Source organism: Citrus clementina, unplaced genomic scaffold (assembly GCF_000493195.1).
Source record: "Citrus clementina cultivar Clemenules unplaced genomic scaffold, Citrus_clementina_v1.0 scaffold_5, whole genome shotgun sequence".
Classification (NCBI taxonomy): Eukaryota; Viridiplantae; Streptophyta; class Magnoliopsida; order Sapindales; family Rutaceae; genus Citrus; species Citrus x clementina.
The window spans coordinates 28,483,368-28,490,820 of NW_006262201.1; positions in this window are offsets into that span (position 1 = coordinate 28,483,368).

Below are 7,453 nucleotides of genomic sequence, written 5' to 3' on the forward strand. Positions count from 1 at the left end.
GAACGTGATCTATCTTCTAATAATAATAATAATGGGTTTTCAAAATTAAAAAAAAAAAAAAAAAAACAAAGACGCCTCTTATTAAACACGGATACTCTTAGTTCTATCCACTTCTCATCTCACAATCTCTCTCAATTATCCTTTATTGATAGCTCAAAGCGAGTTGCTGTGGAAAACTGTAGCAAAATGAAAAATTGGAAAGAAAGGGATGAAAATCAATGCATGAAAGACTTGGAGAAAACAACCAAATAAGTCAACTCCTCTTTAATGAGAGCATATTACAAAAAGGCCTCGATCATCATATCGTAGACTCGGGGATAAGGATTGGATCGAGTTTTTGTTTTGATATTGAAGGACCTGTGTTCCTGTCGCGATGTAGAATATGTGCAAGGAGTTGTCTACTGCTCTTTAGGTCATAATAATGCGATTGTCGTTGCCCTGAAACAGTGGAAAATACTTCCATATCCTCCGGATGACAACTGATTTATATCTGATTTCCTAATTGACTCAGGATCAGCTGACAACAACAACTTATTAATAGTTATATCAAAACGGCAGAAGACGTACATTGTTTATAGGTTTGATCCATTTGGAATGAAGTGGTCTCAAGTCGAAAGTAATTTGTTATTACAACTAGGATGTACTAGAACTTAGATCAAAACTTTAATTTACTGTAAAAAGAATATGCTTAGCAATTCAAGACCATGTGGTTACCAAAAGCTATGAGTCATATAACAGTTGATAAATTAGTTAATTAATAATTGCCGGTCAATCTTGTCACATCTCTGCACGTGGCAGAATCTTGTTCATTCGCTTGTCACTTCAGATTCTGTTGAAGACATAGTTTGAAACGTTGGGATGTAGGTGTACGCCGTATGATTATTATTACATGCCGGCAAAGAATTCTATTTTTATTATTAACTAATTAATCAACTGGAAATTAAGCTGTATGTGAAAAAACATTAACTTGTGGACTCAGCTGCTTACTTATCTAACACGCTGACTGTGCATGCATAACGGCATTGGGGTTTCCGAAGAATTTATATTTCAGACACAAAAAAAATCTTACTTATATGAATCCTTTCAACAAACTGAGACAGATCATATTTTACACCCACAGATTTCATAATTTTGTCATTGGAGTGTTTGCCTAACGACGACTTGAGAAATTCTGAATTCAGCCTCCTCCACCAAGGGATTTCGATTGATGTTAATTTTACTATTGGAGTTAATTTGTGATCAACCTTTCAAATCTTGTGCCATTTAAGGAATATGATAATTGATCACTAGAAAGAAACCTATCAAGCTATATTTTATGATGTTAATTAACATGTAATTAAGCATTTGTTATTATAGAACTGGTTCATAGCATGAAAGTGAAATAAATTTAACTAAATGATTGATTAATCAATTCATTTTCATGAGCTTTAACAGAGTTAAAACCAAGCACAAACATCGTTATCAAATACTGAAATTGGCTAAATTAAAAAAAAAAATTCTAATTCATGTAATATGTACTTCTCACATCTAAAGCATTACCTCACAAGGTTTAATGAGAAACGAAAGACGAGTCTTTGCTTTGAACAATTAAAGTTGCTGCTACCAACCTCGGCAAAGATCAAGAAGACAGAACAGGAAGCTAATGCCATCAATGTCTTCTTCATTATAGCTGCTGCGTAGTTAGGTGTAGTTTCCTCATTTGAAGCTGTCTATGCACAGGCTTTTCCCCAGGTAGTGTACAAATAAATGAACAGCCTTGAAGCTTTATTATTCTTAAAGCTTTAGTGTTCGCAGCAAAAAGGAATACTAATTGGAGAAGACTTTACAGAGTTTCACTCACACTCTCTCTCTCTCAATTTCATCAAAAAGTCCCTCCGAAAGTATCTCCCAAAATAGTTAGAGCATCTCCAAAAGACTCTATAAATTTTACTCTTCAAATATTTATTTGCTTACCTATGTGGCAAATAGAAGAGTAAAAAAATATATTATTCTCCAAAAGACTCTTCAAATATAAATGAGTTAATATTATTTTAATTAAATAACTATTTTTTTAATGGAAAAGTCAATAGTAATTAAAACACCTCTCTCTCTTTCTCCAATAAAAAGTAATAAAATATAAATTGAAGAGGGAGAAAGCAACTCTCCAAATTTGAAGAGAGAAAATCACTTCTTATTTGAAAAATCTTAATTGGAGTATCTTTTGGAACTTTAAATATTGATGCGACTCTTCAAATAAGTAATAAAATTTTATTTGAAAAGTCTTTTGGTAATGCTCTTAGTCTTCTTTTATACTCTGTTTTTTGGAAACGGAGTCCTAAGTAACTTAACTGACTGTACTGAGTATGTCAACATAACATATTTAACCGTTTTAACAGTAATTTGAACCGTCTTCAGAGTTATCATCAACAAGCTCATTCATATTGTCTCTACACTTCGTATTTGTCTCTACACTTAGAAAGCTAAGCAACATGTTTTGTATATAGCTTTCCTATGTTGTGCAACATACTAAAACGAGAGCACCATCTCCAGTGTTAAAAGTAGCCACTTTATAACATTCATTTAGAAAATATGTTTAGAATAGTTTTATAATCATGCATAAGAAGCCCAGATGCACTTGCTAGCCTATTTTGTTGGAAAAATTTTCAAAATAAATGGTGTCTTGTTGTAAAGACATGTCTAAACAAATGGTGTCTTATTGTAAAGAGATGTCCAATTAATGGTACCTTATAGAAAATGTATATTTTCACTTGAGGATATAATTTTTCATGGTGACATTCCACTTGAAATGCATCATTTTATGGTGACATTTCATTTGAAATGATGATGGTTCAATTTGAACAATTGATTAAAATTAAATTCTGATCCAAAGGCCATGAATAAAGGGGTATCATAAAAAATGACAACCCAAATGGAAGGGCACAAGTATGTCTATAAAGAAAGGTCATGTTTAAGCCATTTAGACATGCAAATAATGATCCTACACCACTCTTTTCTTAACCCTCTTTCCAAAAATGAATTTCATCATATAACACATACTTTTTGTACTTTAAAAATCCAATATATTGTTTTCTGCAGGAACAATATATTGTTTCTTAGCAGGCTTGCAACATTCAAGAGTATTCTGATTTACTTTCGTCGATGCACAATGCAAGCAAACAAATAACTACTTCATTGTATCCTGGAGGCATATTTGCTTAACCCATGTGCATCACTTAATTGGTGGGGGCAAATAACGTCTTAAGGAAAGCGACATTTGTAACGTGCCTTGAAGAACACATTAATTTTCTACAGTTTACCTATAACTATTATTTTCTTTCGACATACAGAGTTGTAAACACATTACTTTACACAATAAAATTCTACAATTATTACTGTGATTCTCAATATTTTCCATTCCCCACCAACATATATTACTCTGAACAAGAACAATTATGGCGTTATCATCATCTTCTTCACTTGCAACATTAACACCAAATTCAAGATAGACTCAGACATTTCATCAAGAAAGGCATACGTCCAATAAAGTTGAAGCTTGATAAAAAATTCAGTGGAAGGTCAATGCCTCGCCACAACAAAGGACCTAACAATATCATTCTAGCAAAGATGAAGCAATATTCCTAAAGCTAAAGCTCTCAAATTCACCACACCAGAATTTAATATCTCATCAATTTTAAAAACTAAAGATAATTAGGATTTAACATTAGGTTGTTATATATTAGTTTCATAATTTACAAGTCAACAAAGATATAGATTATGCAATTGAATTCAAATCATGCTGGATGTTACTAAAAATTTACAAGTCAATCCCATATATTTCATAATTTTATGACTGGAAAGTTTCATTGGTTTAAATTTTTATTACCTTCAAGTGGAAGATGAAGATGAACATTATGCAAGTGATTCAGATTATATCATACACTCTCCAAATGCAACTAGAAATTAACAAGTTGATGCCCATAGATTTCATAACTTTATGATTGGAAAGTTTCAAAAAGTTTGAAACTTGAGAAATTCTGAATTTAACCTCCACGAAGCTATTTTGATTGATTTGACTCACTTTGTGATCAAACTAAAAATACAACATGCAATTCAAGGTAGGAGTAAACTAAAACTAGGAAGAAATAGTGGTAAAAATTTGTTGTTAAATTGAAAGCACAACAAAGATAAGAACCTATAAAAAGTACACGCATATAAAGTATCCATAAAATTACTACATTCTACAAAGGATTATAAATTATTCTCTCACTTGTACTCCCTCTAAATTCCATGAGGAATCTGTTTATCTTATAGAAATTGGTTTAGTCAGCAACAAGCACTATAATTCTTGAAATAAATTTTTTTAATGCAATTTTCAATCATTTTCCAAAATACAATTAAATTGGAGCCAAGATTAGGTTTAGCTTTCACACAAAATAACCAAGCAAACATAAAAAAACTCACAATTTAGAGGGGTAAACTGAGTGGTCTAGAATTGAGCTAGCAGCCTTACTATATCCTGATTTGGACTTCAATGTAATAAGGAATATGACAGGGTTAGGAAAAGAGAAAATCAACCATCATTGCAGTTGTTATTTGTTGACTCATTACTTTTCAATCAAAACTTTAAGAACAAAATGCCATGAGCTTTGAATATCAAATAAGTATAAATATTAGTTCTAAATTCCACATATAAAGTTGTTAGAAAGATAAATTAATTGCGGAGTCGAAAAATCTATATGCTGTTGTTTGAACTAGCAAAGGAGAAAGTACCTGGCGAACCACAACATAATCATCAACTGATAGACTTAACTCCCCATCTGCTTGAGCATCAAATGGATATATAACCTACAAGATAATAGGATAAATAAAACTTAATATTAAAAAAAATTAATAAAAGCAGAGCAATAGTAGCAGCATCTATTAACAACTATGATCATGACAAATAAGGATATACTAGAAACAAAATTCTATTTCTACTAGGAAAAGAATACCTTCTAGATGATATCCAGGACTACTGGACTACCAACAGTTATTAGACTCCCATATATGAGTTTTGTATGACTTAATGTAGTTGTTTAAATTATAGATGGGAACATAATTCTCAAAATTTGACTGTTTTCCACAAAGCATAGCCTATGTAACAAGAAGGCCATAGATGTTAACATATATGTTTCCATAATGTTGATTTTGATGATAACAAACAAGATTAAGAATTATTGATCTTTCAAGCTCAAATTATTTAATATTCTTTTTAAATAAATCATTATTTTCACATTATAAATGTTTTATATTTAATAATGATTTTATGAAATTGATTGTTTTTATTCTTTTTAAATAAATCATTATTTTCACATTATAAATGTTTCATATTTAATGGAAAAATGATTTTATGAAATTGGTTGTTTTTCAAAGTTTATAGTTTAATTGAAAGAATTTTGAAAACTTTGAAATAAACAAGTATTGCTTGAAATTTCGGATTTGGACCTATTTGAAACTATTTAAATATTCTTGGGCCATTCTATAATTTCACAAAGTTTGGGTGAAGTCATAATTTCAGAAAGTTGTGGGATTGACAAAGCATTATTCTAAAATTCTGAAATTGGACTTTTTTGTAAACTTTCATAACATTTTGGGCCACACTATAGTTTTATAAAGTTTTGGGGTCAAACTATAATTTTGGAAAATAGTTTACTGTAGCAGTCACTGTAGCAAGCGGAAATCCGAATTCTGACAAATGGAAGTCCGGATTTTAGGCAGAATCTATCCGAATTAAAAGCGGAAATCCAGATCCTGACAAACGAAAATCCAGTTGTTGGGCAGTAAGCTACTGAGCGTAAGTGGAAATTCAGATGTGACAAAGCGGAAGTCCGGATGTTCAGAAATTCAAATTTGTGGCTGTAACGGTAACATTAAGCAAAATTCCGGATATCCATAACCGGTAATCCGGTTACGACCAAAATGTGCATAACGGCTAGTTTTTTAGCTCAAACTATATAAACTCAAAACCAATTCATTTTTGGTTAATCCAAGCAAGCAAGAACAAGTGCACACAACATATATTGAGCTTCAAATTCGTAACTCATCATTCATTCAATTATCTTTGTTCTTCAATTTGTATATCCATTCTTAAAGAGAGTTTCATTGTTGTGATTTTCATTTCTCATCAATTTGTGAGTGCACAAGTGTGGGAAACACTTAGGGTGAAGAGATTGGGGATATAATCTCTTGTTGTAAAGGTTCATTGACACCTTAGAAGTCAATTGTAAACATTTGAAGCCTTGGGAGGCTTGGATAGTGAAATCCTCAAGCCGGGTGAGCTTGGAGGCGTGGACGTAGGCGGGGATAGCCGAACCACGTAAAAATCCTTGTGTTCGTTTTCTCTTCCCTTACTCTTTTAATATTGTGCTTGATTGAATTTATTGTTTTCGAATTTATTAAGGCATTAGATTAAATTGTTGTGTGGTTTGCCTAGGATAATTTTTAAAACTCCAATTCACCCCCCCTCTTGGGTTGCACACTTATATTTCATTTGGTATTAGAGCGAGGTGCTCTTGTGTAGACTTAACCGTCTAGAGTTAAAGATTCATGGCAACCCATAATGACTCAATCTTTAGGGAAGGACAATTCACAATTAGACCACCGTTCTTTGACGGTAATGACTACCCATATTAGAAAACTAGGATGAGAATTTATTTACAAGCACTAGATTATGAAATTTGGGAAGTTGTTTGTGATGGTCCTTTTATGCCTTTAACTAAAAATGAAGTCGAGGAAGATATTCCAAAACCTTCACGGGAATGGAATGAATTGGAAAAGAGAAAAGCTACTCTAAATTCCAAAGCTATGAATGCCTTGTTTTGTGCACTAGATAAGAAAGAATTTCATAGAGTATCTAGTCGTGAGAGTGCTAATGAAATTTGGCATAAACTTGAAGTTGTTTATGAAGGCACAAATCAAGTGAAAGAGTCTAAAATTAGTAGGTACACTCGGCAATATGAATTGTTCCAAATGGAACAAAATGAGAGAGTGTATTCTATGTATACTAGATTTACGGACATAGTGAACACTCTAGGAGCCCTAGGAAAGACTTTTTCAAATAGCGAGAAGGTTAAGAAAATTATTAGATCACTACCTAATGAATGGAGACCAAAAAGGATTGCCATTGAGGAAGCCAAGGATTTAAATATCTTACCTATTGATGATTTAATTGGTTCTCTTATTTCTTATGAGGAAGACTTGGCAGCCGAAAGAGGCAATGAGGAGAAGAAGAAAAACATTGCTCTCAAAACCTCGAAACAGGAGAGTGATGAGGAAAGCGAGCTGGATGAGGAGGAGATGGATATGCTGGCTAGGAGGTTCAGAAAACTTTTTAAGAAATCCGATGAGCGAAGAAAACTTAGAGACCTCAAGAACCGAAAGGAAAAGAAGGAATTAATCAAATGTTATGAGTGCAAGAAGCTTGGCCATATAAAAA